The sequence below is a fragment of the Macaca fascicularis genome, chromosome 1, assembly GCF_037993035.2.
Source record: "Macaca fascicularis isolate 582-1 chromosome 1, T2T-MFA8v1.1".
NCBI lineage: Eukaryota > Metazoa > Chordata > Mammalia > Primates > Cercopithecidae > Macaca > Macaca fascicularis.
Genome location: NC_088375.1, coordinates 80,932,538 through 80,948,636, shown reverse-complemented (window position 1 = coordinate 80,948,636; position 16,099 = coordinate 80,932,538). Strand labels below are relative to the sequence as shown.

General features: G+C 35.6%; 1 protein-coding gene across 20 annotated transcripts in view; it reads right to left on the bottom strand.

Annotated features, from left to right (window-relative positions):
* Window positions 1-16,099, bottom strand: part of DISP1 (dispatched RND transporter family member 1) — a 205,403-nt gene that overhangs the window by 70,081 nt on the left and 119,223 nt on the right. For 7 of the 20 annotated variants that reach the window (XM_065542359.1, XM_074037053.1, XM_065542379.1 and 4 more), the window contains one exon: window positions 5,208-5,348. The exons of 12 other annotated variants lie outside the window; for them this stretch is intronic. The gene's annotated coding sequence lies outside the window, so the exon portion shown is untranslated. Of the gene's footprint in view, window positions 1-5,207; window positions 5,355-16,099 lie in introns of those variants that run through there. One more of the 20 variants, XM_065542384.2, reaches the window with a different exon arrangement.

The following is a 16,099-nucleotide window of genomic DNA, read 5'->3' as shown; positions in this document are numbered from 1 at the left end:
TGAAAGCCATTTTCCCAAAGAAACAACATTATATATTTGAAGATCTATACCACTAAATATATATTTCATAAGAGCCTACTAGGTATTAGTTAGCTTTCTGCCACACTAGGAGAAAGCAAACTGAGTTCCAGGAAATATGAAAATGAAGGTTAGCATTCTTTTACAATGAGAACATACTGTTCTTAATATTCAATTTATGGGTAGTTTCAACTTCTGATGATAAGCACCACCTTTGAAAATGAAATACACCTAACGGTTTTAGATAACCTCTATTAATATAATTACATACATGATATATATTGATAGAGGCACTAAGATATATAGATAAACTGTAAATGTTTTGTTTCAATATTCATGGTATTTACAAACAGCTTAATGATACAGAAGAAAAATTAAAGTTTCCAGATAAAGTTTCCCCCTAGAGTTACAACAAAAAATATGAAAGTAAAATAATCTTAATGATATTGCAGTGTATCTGCCATAACAAATCTGAAAGCCCTACATTTGGAAAGCAGTATTACTGCTAGAAATGAGTTAGGTTGTAAAAGCAGAAATTTTCATATATAGGGGCGAGTGATAGAAATTTCAGGGTTGTAGAAACATCAATTTCATTTTTGTCATTTTGTTTTACATCCAATGTACCTTTGGTCAATGTGGGAACAGAAATGTGGGTATAAAATGAAGTTTACCTCTTTCAATCTCAGATAAATGATATCAGTGATATTCTCCATTTAGCATAAACACTTATCTTCCTAAATACATATTTCAAGAGCACTCTCACAATATTGCAATTATTAAAGCACTTTTCAGAGATCTCTTTTCCAGGTTCATCCACAAAAATTATCATTCCATGTAATATTCACCACTTCTCTCCACACTCAGTTGTAAGTACTGTGCCCATAAGCATCAATGCTGGAAAGAAAGAGGTAGGGGAGACTTCTTATAGCTTTGCACTTCTATTTCAGATGAGTTTAAATTCCATTAAGCTGCACTGATTTCTTTTGAACCCTAAGTTTGGAGAATTATGTGAAACTGTATAACCAAAAATATACAAAATAAAACTAGAGAAACTTTCTATAATCAGGGATGTCAAACAATGGTCACTTTAAAACAATTCTACAAAGTTCTCCTATATAAGCAGTTATCTAACCCTAAAACTAGCCAAAACATTTAACTAGGCTCTGCTACAAGTCTTAAGGTATGCATTAAATATGAATATTCACAAAATTACAAGTCTATCACAGCAGTCTCATCCCTGGTCACTTTAAAACAATTCTACAAAGTTCTCCTATATAAGCAGTTATCTAACCCTAAAACTAGCCAAAACATTTAACTAGGCTCTGCTACAAGTCTTAAGGTATGCATTAAATATGAATATTCACAAAATTACAAGTCTATCACAGCAGTCTCATCCCTGGCTGCACATTTAAATCACTGCAGTAATATTAAAAAAATTATGATAAAAGGGTCCTGGCCCCAGAGATTGAGGTTCTGATTTAATTCATATTGTACCGAAGTGTGGCCATTAGCATTTTTTAAAGCATCCTGGGTGATTTTAACATGCAGTCAGAGCTGAGAGCCACTGATTTATACTTTATATAATTAATGCTGATCAACTTATAAGAGCAAGCAACTGCCACTCAAAATATTCAACATTCCGAAAATACTGCTTGAAATGCAGAATATTGTTGCATATTAGAAAACAGTTGGACCTGGCACTCTAAGTTTATACTATTTTTCCTTTTTTTTATTGCTCTTGTTACAATGAAAAGAGATTTCATCTGCAGTACTTCTTAAGCTGGAAGGGTGGGGACAAGGGTGCAGCAAGGAGAAAGCCTTAATAAGATACTAGCTCAAGCAAGACAACAGTGCAGACTTTATGTGGAACAATGTTGTGGAAATGTGAAACAAGTTGCCATAAAGCTTTTATTATTTATTAATCTTTTGAAGAAAATCTGGGAAGTAGCTAATTTGACTAATGAGTTTATTTAACACTCAAGAAAAAGTATGTCCTCAATGTCTGGTCAGTCTCTAAAATGAAGGCTCAAGATCCTCTAATAAAAGAGTATGTTCCCTAAAGTTCCATGCCAGGAAAAAAAAAAAAGATTTCTGGTGGCATTTTAAGCATCTTAAACTTTCCAATTCTAGGGTTAGACAATCTGCAGATACCAGGACTGTTATTTAGCCTCACATACCCACCAAATAAGAATTACAAGATGGTTTGTTAATAAACAGGATCCTTAAGATGTGATAGGTGTGTCTTTAGGCCATGAGATTTCATTTGAAACTATTTTGTCTCAACTAAAATCACAAAATGGGCAGCTTTACAACTGAGCAATCTATCTGTATCACTATAGCTCTTCCCCAGTAGAAACAGGATCCTATTACTGAGCTTAACAAATGTTGTTGAACACATCACAAGCATGTCTAAAAGATACCATGCATGTTTAATACTTCACACATCTCAAAACCTCAAAACTTAGCAGCCCAAAGGGGGAAAAAACATCACTGAGGTAAATCAAAGTAAGACAATTTTACTCCCACACATTGTTAGGCAAAAGAATGTGAGAGAATTTTAAAAATGTCCTTCATAAAGCCAAAAACTGAGATCAATCACCATAAAGCACTTAAAAGTTGTTTGATTTAGATGGTAGTGTGTTGTTTTTTAATACCACACTTAGAATAATCTAAACTTTTCCCACAAATGTTTAGTATCTAATACCCCACTCCCTGCTGTTTTGTGAAGTTTGAGAAGCAGCAAATCAAATTTCCTAGAGCAGCTCCCCAAATGGGTTCTTCCCTGCAGAGTCCAGCAAATAATGTCTTATGAGTATCTTTTAGTCTACTGAGCAACCTGGGAAACATCACTCAAGGTATTTGTATAAAACACAATTAAAGAAAACTCTGAGATTTGCTTCAAGCTTAGAAAAACATCAAATTTATAAAGACTTTATTCTTACTTGAATTGAATCAGTAAATTAACTCTTAATAAGAGCCTGGGTGCAACTTTTATAAATCTTTCTCTATTCCTTAAATTATTACTATAAATGCTCATGAGTTCTGCTGTTTGCTTTCTTGTATATATTAGATGAACTGAAATTACATTTACTATTGTGTGGGATTCTTGTTTGCTTACAAAGATAATTAAATCATATTTTTCAGTTAAATGTCCTTACGTAGCAATCATTTTGGTAAGCACCTACTAGGTTCCTTATACAGTTTTCTTGGAATCTAAATATGAGCCTGTAATACATAAGCCTGTTTAATAGTGATTAAAATAAGAGAATAGAAATCAAGAAGGAGAGAACAAAAAGCCACCATCTTCTCCGAGTCTAGCTTTTCTAATTTATTTTAGTTGCTCTGTCTTATATTTTTTCCAAAAGGCTGATAGACTAAGGAGCTCATATGTCTTGATCCTAAACAACTCGGTTTTGCTTCTTGTGTTAGAATGTAATCAGGAATTGCATTTTTTTCAAAAATAGAAAATGTTCATATCATCTGTATGTCAAGGCTGTCCATCATCCACACTGAATTACAAGAATCATACAGCAAGAATGCTCAGATCCAGCCCCAGAACTCAAAGCAGTTAGAACAGAAGGTAAAGAAGTGATGCATAGCAAACACTGAAAAGCAGATTTCCCTAAAAGGCTCAACCGGTTCAATATAAACTGCAAAGCAAGTGAGATTAGATTTAAATTTTGGATGAATCCACTTTATAATACGTATTTCCCAGACTGAATTAAAGTAAACATGTATTTTCTAGACTACTTTGTAGGTCAATCATTTCAGACACTGAAAACATTACACATTTTTTCATAATCAATGCAAATAGTTCATGATAACAATTCTAAAATTGAGGTCTAAGATGTGAGCTATATGATGCATAGAAGATACATAAAAATATCTTTTTAATACTAAAACAAAAAGTTCCAAATAAAGTAAAATCAATAAAATATCCCAATATTTGATATGTTGGCAATAAAAGCAATCTAAGATAATCTATTGGAGATGCAAGACTAAAAAAAACATGAAATAATGCAAAAAGAGTTTTAACATTTTAGAAAGTAGAAATGTGTCGCCAGATATTAAAACCACGGGAAGTAGAAAACCCACTACCTGCAAGTGAAACACTCATAAATTTAGAGCTTATTTACATAGTTTAGTGATTTCCCAGCCATCAAAGGGAACTGTAGTTTTCTTAATTATAAATAGTATGATCTAAAATAACCTTTTGTGGGTAAAAAGGACACGTTTCATTCTTTTTCGTTCCACAAGAATACCTATTAGTAAAATTTTTTAGCAAATTGTAAAGTATTTTCTCTATTTCTTGGATTATCATTGAATAAAGTCATTTATGATAAGTGATGTGCAAGAAATACTCAGTTTTCACTAAATTTCTGTTTAATTTTTAATGTATATTTTACACCAAACATAAACATATTTCACGTTAAACTAATATGAATTTTTCTACCAGTTGCAAATAAATTATCCATTCTCATTTTAAGCAAAAGTCAATATAGCAAATATATTTTGACTTGTACTTTAAATAGTAAATCTAATCATAATGTAGTCACTATTGTAGTTACCATATAATGCATGAAACATTTAAACAACTAAAACATAGCTTGAAGGCCTTTACCAAGCTGTGTATCTGAAATGAACTCTGATAAGAATTACTTGCTGTTGAAGTTTAGTTCACCAGAGGGTATCTTCACCAAACTACTCTCTTTGCAGGAGGGAAGATGCTAATAATTTTCTATTTTATTATAACATTTAATTCACAAAAGTGACTGTGATTCCTACAACGCTACTTTTATTTTTCTATCATCTAGCAATGGCAAGCACATATTTTCAAAATTTTCTGATTTAGATAGTAGTTAAATAAGAATCTCAAAGTATAAAACAAACTTCTTTAAAACTTAGGTCTCCTTCCAACTTTACAAAGACATGACATTTTAATAAACTTATGAAATGGCTGGCCTTACCTTACGGTGTTAGACTACAATTTAAATAAACTTCACAAGATTTTAATGTGTTAAAATGCCAAATGCCGTTCAAAGTTTACACTGGGAAAAAAAAAACAGTCAGCTGGAATTTTAAATACACTCCTAGAAACGAAGTTCAGTTTTTAAATAAATTCTCCTAAAATAACAAATTCACACGCATTTCTCACACACATATTCACACAGCAAGAGTAAATGTATTACCTTTATGTTAAAAGAGGGAACTTCTCTGGCTCAGTTTGGTGCAAATGATTGCAGTAGCAACAGCGGCAACTGACTGCAGGATCACAGCACAGCAGAAAGCAATGAGTTGGCAGGAGCAGCTCCACAGAGCGGCAGGACAGACTGAATGACAAGCACATGCAGATTGCTTTGAATTAGGCATGTTAGGGGCTGGAACTTTCAGTGTTTGCTCTCCAATAGGACAGGAGAGTTTTTCTCCTACTTAACCCCTTGGGGCAAGGTCTTAATAATGGTAACAGCTGGCATACAGAGGGGCTTGATCTGAGCACAAGGTCAGCAAGCCAGGATATGAAGGTGACATGTAATTTCTAGCCTTTTCCTGCTTCCACAGGGAAATTGCATGAAGGACTGTTTTTAGTTATAACTTCCTTTGATCTTTTGGATTTTAAGTTACTTAGTAGATTAAAGCCATGTTAGCTGATATTATTTGCTTGCTTAGCCTGACTTAAGTGTTACAGATTCAGTTTTCTAACACACAGTGCTACTACATTTAAAATAACATAAATAAACACCAATCTGCATTTATTTCCAAGTTCCAGGGATTCCTGTGTTCTTTCACAAAATGGCTTGAGACCCTACTTTTAGGACAGAAAGTTCATGGTTTTAAAAAGAGGCGAATCTTCTTTTAAAATGTTAGAGCCAATTTTAAGTATTTTTCTTCCATTTTCCAAACAAAAACAGCAGTTTGTTAAGTAACTTTGACACTGCTTTTTATAAATGTTGGCCCTCATGATGCCAGTATTTAAAATCCCACAACCACAACATAAAAATCTCTTAAATACTACAAACAAATGGTTTAAATTTACAAATGACATCCCTTAGCAAGTAAGTTGTAATTTATTGAAACCGTGAAATCTAACTCTTCATGACTTCGGTAATAAAAATGTGTATGCAATTCTTTTAGCAGGATGTACTGAGTAACTATATGAGGATAGCAGTTTCAAAAATTTCAAAAGCATAAGCAATCAAAGAAAAAATAGATAAAATTGGACTTCATCAAGATAAACTTTTGAAGATCAAAAGACATGATCAAGAAAATGAAAACAGAGAATGGGAGAAAATATTTGCAAGTCATATATCTAAGAGTCTAGTATTCAGAATATATATTTAAAAGCTCTTACAACTCAACAATAAAAAGACAAATAATCCAATTTAAAAGAGGTAAAGTGTTTGAATAGACACATCTCTAAAGAAGAAATACAAATGGCCAATATGCACATGAAAAGATGTTCAACGTCATTAGTGATTTAGGGAAATACAAATCAAAACCACTTATAAGTGGTATCTTATTAGATAACATGCTTTAGCTTCTGCAAAAAAAACAAAAATAGCTTGGTAATTCCTCAAAATATTAAACATAAAACCACCATATGACCCAGCAATTCCACTCCCAGTACAGTTGATCCTCATTATTTGTGGATTCTATATTTGCAAATATGATTATTCACTATAAATTATTTGTAACCCCCAAATAATCCTCATGGTGCTTTCACAGTCATTCAGACATGTGAATTGGCAGAGTGGTAAAAAATGTGAGTCACCCAAACAAGACTACCCTCTTGTGTTTGGCTCTCATACTGTAAACAAGTCTCCCTTTTCCGGTTGATTTCGTGCCACGTTTTTCATATTTTGTGCTTTTTTTGGTGATTTCACTGTTTCAAATAGCCCCCAAGTGTAATGCTGAAGTGCTGCCTACTCTTTCTAAGCGCAAGAAGGCTGTGACAGGCCTTGTCACATACAGAAAATATACCTGGTTAGGTAAGCCGCTTTGTTCAGGCATGAGTTATGGCGCTGTTAGGCATGCACTCAATGTTAATGAATCAGCAATAAATATAAGATGTCTTTAAAAAGAAACACACATAAAAACAAGGTTATATATTGATCAATCGATGAAAATGTGACCAGAATCTTACAAGAACCTAATCCTGTATTTCTCCGAGAACCAGTAATTCAGTATTCACTAATTCAGTGTTTGCAGTGACTTTATGAACAAAACTACCACAAATAATGAGAACTGCCTGTATATACCCAAGAGAAAATATGTTCATACGAAAACCTGTACATGAATGTTCATAGTGCCTTATTCATAACTGCCAAAAGTAGAAACAACCTAAATATCCATTAAGTGATGAGTGGATAAACAACATGTGTACATCTATCCAATAGAATATTATTCAGCCATAAAAATAATGAAGCACCGATACATGCTACAACACGGATGAACCTTGAAAACACTGTGTTAAGTGAAAGAAACAAAAGGCCACATATTTTATGATTCCATTTATATGAAATATCCAGCAGAGGCAAATCCATAGAGACAAAATGTAGGTTAGTGGTTGTTGGGCGCTGAGGGGTGGAGACAGGGGTGGAGTGACTGCAAATAGGTATGGAGTTTATTTTTGGATGGTGAAAATGTTATAGAATTAGATAATGGTGATGTTTGCACAGTCTTGTGAAAACACTAAAAACCACTGAAATGTCTACTTTAAAATGGTGAATTTTTTGGTATGTGACTTCCATCTCAATTTTAAAAATAAGGAAGGTATAAAGTTCCGGTCGTTAGACCAGTGGTTCCTAACTTGAGTGTGCAGGAGGATTCCCTGGAGGGCTGCTGAAAACAGATTCCTGAGTCCCATCCCCCAAAATTCTGATTCTGAAGGTCTGGGGTAGGGCTTGAGAATTTGCTTTTCTAGTAAGTCCTCAGGATGTTGCTGCTGCTGCTGTTCTGGGACCCACATTTTGAGAACCATTGTATGTCTGAGCTCCTAGAGGGTAGGAAAGGTAACTTTCATCCCTGTATCTCCTAATTCACCTAAAACAGAGCCAATCTTGGGAGGAAGAGGACAGGGAAAAACAGTGAAATATTTACTTGAGGAAACATATTAAAGGAGTCAGTCTCTAAAATCTTAGGGTATGCTGATTTCATGTCATATGTATGCCAAATGTTGTAATACCAAAAATTCCCATGACAAAAAGGAATTAAAGAATTAAAATAAAAATGAAGGTATTTTAACACTCTTTGATCATCTGAACAGTATTTTGGTTCACTTTATTAAAGCAGCTAATCCTATTTCACTGTGCTTTTCCTTTCAAGAAATACAAACAAAGGTTCTAGAGTTGTTGATCCTATAAAGAAATCCCTTAAATTAAATAAAGTGTCACAAAAACCAAAGACCTGTATTCTCTAACTCAGAACTTGTAAATTCTTATTTACATTTTAATCAAAATTACAGATTTGTATGTCTAATCACTTCATTTAAACATTTGGGGTCCATGTAAAAATAGACAAGTTAAAGTACACTTTTGGTATTGTCACATGGGACACAATTATTTTATAAATAAATATTATTCCCAATTACTTCAATATGTTCCTCAATATATTATTCAAAGTGAAAAGAAAAGTACTAGTGACCTTACAATGTTCTAATATTTTCTGAAAACAGTATTCTTTTTGTCTTAGATCCTACTATTTAGGTATCTTTCTTCATTATTAGGAAGACAAGGGCATGGGGGAGGGAAAAAGAGACCAGAGCCGGCAGGAGACACACAACACTTGGTACTTTTAAAAAAGTGATAAAACAGCTGCTGATTAACAAACTCTTTCCCAGCTGCACCTAGTCAAAAATGCAATTCCGGATTCTGTTACATTTATTAACATTTAAAAGTCTTGTCTGTTTATCTTTTTTCTTAGCATTAAGTGTCAAACAGTTATGAATAAGTAAACTGTGGTATATTGTAGATACTGCTTCAGCAAGATTTTTCTTTCAGTATGGTCAGATTAATATTTTAGTAATTTGGAAGTATAGGTTCAGAAAAACTAATCATACAAAAGTTCTGAAGATAATATTCTATATTGTATTTTGATGTTTCCAGAGTACAAATAGTTCCATACCCACTGAAAACTTCAGACCAGAGCATTATGCTGCCCAAGTCATAGCCCAGTGCAGGGAATCACTGAAGACTTGAAGTTAGTCTCAGCTCTATCACTCACTGGCTATGTAACCTTGAACTAATCACTGAATCAAGAGATTACAGTCTCCTTATCTACAAAAGCCAAACATTAGATGAGATGATCTCATAGGTCCCTGCTGGCTCTGAATTCAGTTTTTATGAATTTGGATATCACTGCAAATAGATAAGATAAATCCCAACTTTACTACTCAAATCTGGATTATTTAAGAAAAGACCACGCATTCAAAGTTCAGTTAGCAAGTCTGGAGCAAAGACCATATTGCAAGCACATTGGAGGGAAAAAAAAAAATCAAGGGATGCTGAAATTCCTCCCCAACAAATTTGGAAATATATACATCTGTTTTATATAGTCCTCTTACCCAACGACGAACATTTCTTTCTTATCTCATTTCCTGTTGAAAATTCTACCTCTAAAATCTACCAATTTTACAACAGAAAATTTTATGGCCTTGCTCGTCTTCCATAGTCTGACATCTTCACCCTTATCATGACCTCGTGGCTCTAGAGTCTTTATCCATGTCCTTTCCTATTTTTACTTGCTTTGTGCTTAGTTAAGGGCTCATCGTCAGCATTTATTTACTTCACCAGCATTCCAGCCTTTCAAAGAGCTCCACTAAACTTGCTCTCCCTGCCCTTCTTTTTTTCCTTTCTCTCTTACGTTTAGAAATGTTACTGAAAAAAGTCACCAACAAGGAAGCAGAGACCTAAAACAAATGCACACTCTCAACTCCGGAGGGCTTACAATGCATCTGTGATTCATCTATCATAGGTTCTCCACTGGAAATCTCCACAAGGATGGCCGAAAATCTTTCCCATGCTCCCTACCTTAACCTTCTCAGCAAACGATGCCACCTATTTTATGGGAAAGAATGAAACTATTTGACTATGAGTTCCTTTAAACACTACCACCTGTGCTTTAAACTTTTTCTGGAACTTGTCCCTTATCCCTCAGTGTCCAACCCTCTTTCCTATTAATTACTGTATTTATACACTGTATGTTTGCTCCCCAATAAGGTAGCCACAAGCCACATGTGGTGACTTAATTTTAAATGAATTCATATTAAATGAAATTTTAAAATCTCAGTGTTCCAGCTGCACAAGGCACCACATTTCAGGTGCTCAGCAGTCATATGCAGTTCACGGCTTCTGAATTGGGCAGTGCAAAGAGAGAAGATTTTCATCACTACAGACAGGCTTACTGGACACAGGTGCTCTAGATCTTGACCACCATGTTTCTTTACTGTGTCTCACTCTGCCTCCCCAAGTCCATCTTCATTTTCCTGTCTTTGTCAAATTGTTATTCAATTACTCATAAAAAATGTTTAGTTTTCTTTACTGTGTCTCACTCTGCCTCCCCAAGTCCATCTTCATTTTCCCGTCTTTGTCAAATTGTTATTCAATTACTCATAAAAAATGTTTAGTTTTCCCCTAGCCTGAAAAATTCCTTCCCTTGGCCTGCTAATCCTCAGGCTACTCACCTACCTTTTCCTTTCCTTTGCCAGACAATACTCAAGCCTCACCCCATCTCGTTCCCTCACTTCCTACAATCTTACCTACCATCTAATAAAACTGTTTCTTCAAAAATGAAACCCAGTGGTCCTTTCTCAATATTCATTTTCTTTACATTTCTTCATTTACCAACTTTGTTGGTAAATATTCTTTTCTCTTTACTCAGTTTCTATTATCCTAACATTCTCTATCTCTTTAACCTCTATTCCGTTTTCTTGGTAGATCCTCTTAATTCTGTTATGCTAAATCCTGAGCAATATCCAGTGGTCTTGTCCTTTGAACTTTCTTATGTTTCCTGCCTATATTGTCACACTCAATTTCTATAATAAGTTCCATTTCTGCAGCTTCTACTCTCTAAGGACATTTCAATGTATATATCCTGCCAGCAGCTCAAACTCAATTTAAAATACAAATGATCTTATCATCCTCAAACAGCTTCTTGATTTTCCTATTTCTGTCCATCCTTTCAGTCATTTAAGCCCAAAATTGTCACTTAAATATTTATTTATTGAACACCAGATCTGTGCCGCATCCTGAGCTAGGGAAGGAGTCATTTTTGACCTTTACACCCTGTATACCCTTGTTCATTCATTCCCAAGTCCCAGCCATTGCCACATATACCATCCTTTCCATTTCCTCTGCCACTTTCTTAGATTAAATTTCCCTTGAATTGCTACAACAGCCTAATAGATGTGACCATATCTATGGTCTCCTACCTTTTCTTCCTTATCTAAGCAACATAGAGCTTCTAGATACATCATATAAGAAATGGATCTGATCAAGCTGCTCTTCAGTCAAAAAAACACTCATGGCTCCCCCATTAATTTAAATATCTTAGCTGGCACACAAGATTCTCCATTATCTGGGCCCTTTCACCTCTCACTCACTGCCCTTGCCAAACAGAATTTGCTTTACTCCAAACAAGCCTTCACACACACCCTCACACCCTCAGTGCTTGTGCTAGTCTTTCTACCAGCAATGGCCTTTGTTCACATTTCCAACTTCCATAATCCCATCCATTCTTCATAACACACAGCAAATAACATGAAACCTTCTCTGATTACCTAAGCCAGAAATTCTCTCTTCCTATTCCAAGTTATATACATGACCTGAGATATCTTATGGTACTTAGCACATGTCTTTTTTTTTTTTATCGTGGTCATTTATATATCTCTTTTACCCTCTTAATCTATATGTAAAGGCACAGGTTCTATTATAATGATTTTTATACCCCTTAAGAAGGGATATAAAGTATATTGTACCATGTACTAGGTCAAATATTTATACTCGACAAATATTTATTGAATAAATGACATAACTTGTTATTACATATATCCTTTATTTTTTTATTTTTATTTTTATTTTTGAGACGGAGTCTCGCTCTGTCGCCCAGGCTGGAGTGCAGTGGCGCGATCTTGGCTCACTGAAAGCTCCGCCTCCTGGGTTCAGGCCATTCTCCCGCCTCAGCCTCCGAGTAGCTGGGACTACAGGCGCCCGCCACCATGCCCAGCTAGTTTTTTGTATTTTTAGTAGAGACAGGGTTTCACCATGTTAGCCTGGATGGTCTCGATCTCCTGACCTCGTGATCCACCTGCCTCAGCCTCCCAAAGTGCTGGGATTACAGGCTTGAGCCACCGCGCCCGGCCTACATATATCCTTTATTAAGCAGAATACAGTATTGAAATGTAGCCTGCAAAATAATATTCAGCATACAAAATCCTATTGTACTGCTGATTTATATGGGCCTCACAATATGTTGCACTATTCTCAGCTTTTAAATTCTGAATACTAAACTGCTACTGAATAATAAGGAATGATAGTAATTAGCTTTTCACCCTTTTCTCAGTAGAGGTTGCTCCAGAAGCTAACATGCAAGCATATTCTTGGGTAGTTTTTATAATTTTAGTTTTTGTTTTTGAAGGTAGAATTTTCCCATGGCATTGACAGAAATATTTTTAAACAAGGAAAAAAAAAATAAGAGTTTTCACCTACAGTCAGCCAATAACTATAAGTCTGTAGCTTAATTGCCAATTACTTTTTTTTTTTTTTTTTTTTTTGAGATGGAGTCTCACTCTTTATCCCAAGCTGGAGTGCAGTGGCATGATCATGGCTCACTGCAACCTCTGCCTCCAGGGCTCAAGCGATTCTTGTGCCTCAGCCTCCCGAGCAGCTGGGACTACAGGTATGTACTGCACCCAGCTAATTTTTGTATTTTTAGTAGAGACAGGGTATTTCACCATGTTGGCCAGGGTGGTCTCGAACTCCTGAGCTCAGGAGATCTGCCCCCCTCGGCCTCCGAAAGTGTTGGGATTATAGGCGTAAGCCACTGTGCCTGGCCCAATTAATCTTATAATAGCAAATATGATTTCTGTGATAAAGTGTCTTGGAAACAAGTGAATCTGGGAAATCTTAGTTTTTATTCATTATGATCTTTCCTTCATTTGATTATAGACTAGAAAACCATATGCATTTTATCACTAATACAGAAAGCATTTTGGTCATCTAGAATGAAATTTACTTAATATTCATTTATATACTACCAAAAATTTTGGTAGCGATCAGAAACTGGGGTACATATTTTAAAGCAAAAACCATAAAGATCAGTAAATTTCAGAGAAATGTAGTTTTTCATTTTTCTGTGAAGAAAAAAGTCTGACTAATCCTAAAAAATAGGCAAAAATTCCAACCCTCCTTAATGTAACCAAAAAATTACTATTAAGAAAACTTTTTAAATGTGAAAACTAAAGTAGGTTAGTTTATTACAGATTTCATACTGGAATTCAAGGGAACATTTTGTCTTTAACAAGACCTTTTCTCCCACACAAAGTATAGTGTTATGTTTTAGAGGACAGAAGGCTCATATTTGATAGTTTTATATCAAAAACAAGCCGAATCACTTCAGCCATAACAAAATAAGTAGACTGTAGATCATCTAAAAATATAATCTGTGCTGCAGTATGATTTAAAAGCAAAGCACAATAAATCCATGGGCTCTGGAGAGTTTCCAAAATATTTTTGGTTTGTGATACAGTATTTCAAAATGTAATATTTTACTTTTATGATAGAAACTCTTGGCAGGAGATCTACTCCTTGAATGAAGACCACTATGTCTTGACTCTGATCTAATCAGAACATTCTTTTTAACAGTTTCAGTTGTATTTTGTTACCAAACTCTAAATGAATCTACATGAATGTGGTATGCATATATTAAGAGAGGTTATAACTAATAAACTGAAATTTTCTGTAAGACATCAAATATTTATAGAGAAGGTTACATTTACTGTATGTCATGAAATAAAAATACATGCAAGTTAATTTTCCAAAAGTTAGACTTTGTAGGACTATAAATATCACCTGCATACAAATATCTGTCATCATTGCTAAAGGCTTAGATTAAGTATAACTTAGATTATAGCAACATTAAGAAAATGACATATCACATTCCCAAAAATAAAATGAAGTTGTATGGAAAAAGGGAAATGAAAATTCAAATCCCATTTTATTTATACTTTCTGTAATATCTGGTAATATTTTTGGCAAGGAAAGAACTTTAAGCTACCCAAGCTCTAATGTAGAAAACATTAGGGTTAGTAGGGTTAGATATTTCATTAATGTAGAGGGAGTTGTTTTATATGTTGAAAATACGTGCATTAGTTATTCAGAAGTTCAAACAGTTCAAAATTATGTCATGCTATATCTAGCTTCAGAAATTTGTTTATATGAAATAAAGTGCTGTGGTTTGCCACAGTTACTATGGTTACCACAGGACTGAATGAAGGGAGACGAATGCAGAAATGAAAACTTAAAACAAAAGAAACTGTTTTAAAGAAGAGGGCCCCTTGCTTCTAGTGAGCAAAGCCAGCAGCCCTGAGCTTCTACAGCCCTTCATATTTACTGGGTAGGCAGAGCAGGGAGGAGCAGGTAACGATTGCTCAGCTGCTTGATTGATCACAGGTTCACATTATTGCTAACAGGCTTCAAATGTGCCTAATCACAAGAAACACTGCACTTGGGGCATGGCTGCCCTCAGCATTCCTTCTGGGTGGCAGATGCAGTTTGTCAGTTCGCCAACATTCTGCATTTATGAGAACAGTTTGCTGTTTACTCATATAGCCTCCAGTGGTATACTGAGTTGATCATGATCCCCACTCTTTCGGCCTGCAACATCTCTCCCTTTGTTTTTTAATTAATCGAGAAAGGCAATTGCAGGCTGTGCAGCCCTTAATTGCTGGTTGGTGGTTCCTTCAGTCTTCACATTCAAATTCAACTGGCTCATGGCTCGTACTGGGGGAACCAAGACCGTGGTTGGGATCCACGCGTCCCTCCAGTTTCCTGTTCCATGGTTGCACACATCTTGAGGGCACCCACACGGTTTGTACATTTCCTATAAAAACACAAGCATACCCTCATCCCCACATGAGTAAATCAACTGAAACAAAAGCAAAGGCTTTTGTGGCTGCAGCCAGGAGGCATGCCGTTGCTGAAGCATCTGCTTCACAAGCTGTATTTCAGCTTCTGCCTCTTTGGTTAATTACCGCGGGGTAAAACTTTCCATTGATAACAAGAGACAGGCTCCTTCTGATTAACAGAAGGCACAGAGAAAACAAATCAAGGCTTATTCTTCTTGTGCAACAGCACAGTAAAAAAAATCAGTCCTCAAGATCTATTACCATGAGAGACCAGTCTCTTGCTCCCATATCCATAAGCCCACACAACTTCTTTTCTTCAATCTGCACTGCACAAGTGGGTCTACTAGATACTATGGGTTGTGATAAACTTCCCATGTAGTTGTACTTCCAAATCCGATTCCCTCATTTCTCCTTTTGTGGAGAAGGGTGCAATTTACAGGGAATAAGCAACAGCTGAGCAATATATTTTCCCAGTTCAAAAACCCAAAGATCTTGTGCCATTACCACTACCTGAATTTCTCCTTCACAATCAAAATCAACACTCCTGGGACTACAGTAATGCCCTATAAGTTAAGATGACTTTTGCCCAAAATTAATCCCATGTATCCTGTTGGCAAAGGTCCCCAAATACCAGTGGGAATCTTAGTGGGTTTGTTTCCTCCAATTAACGTAACCCGTTCTCTGACTGGGACATCCAATCCTGCGCGTCCAGGTGTTCCTGGGGAGAGGGAATCAATGTGCCTCTGGAGGCCCACCCCTGAAACGGAATTGTGGCCTGGACGGGGAATGTCCTCATTGTTTGAGGTGCCCGGGTCCAGGCCCCCTTCTAATTTCCCGACAGAGGGGTGCCGTTTTGATGACAATTTGAATGGCATTGATTAGCACAATGATTTCCCTTATTGCAATGAGGGCAAAGTCCTGGCATTTTTTCTGTTGAGAGGGGAACTGTGTATAAGATCCCTT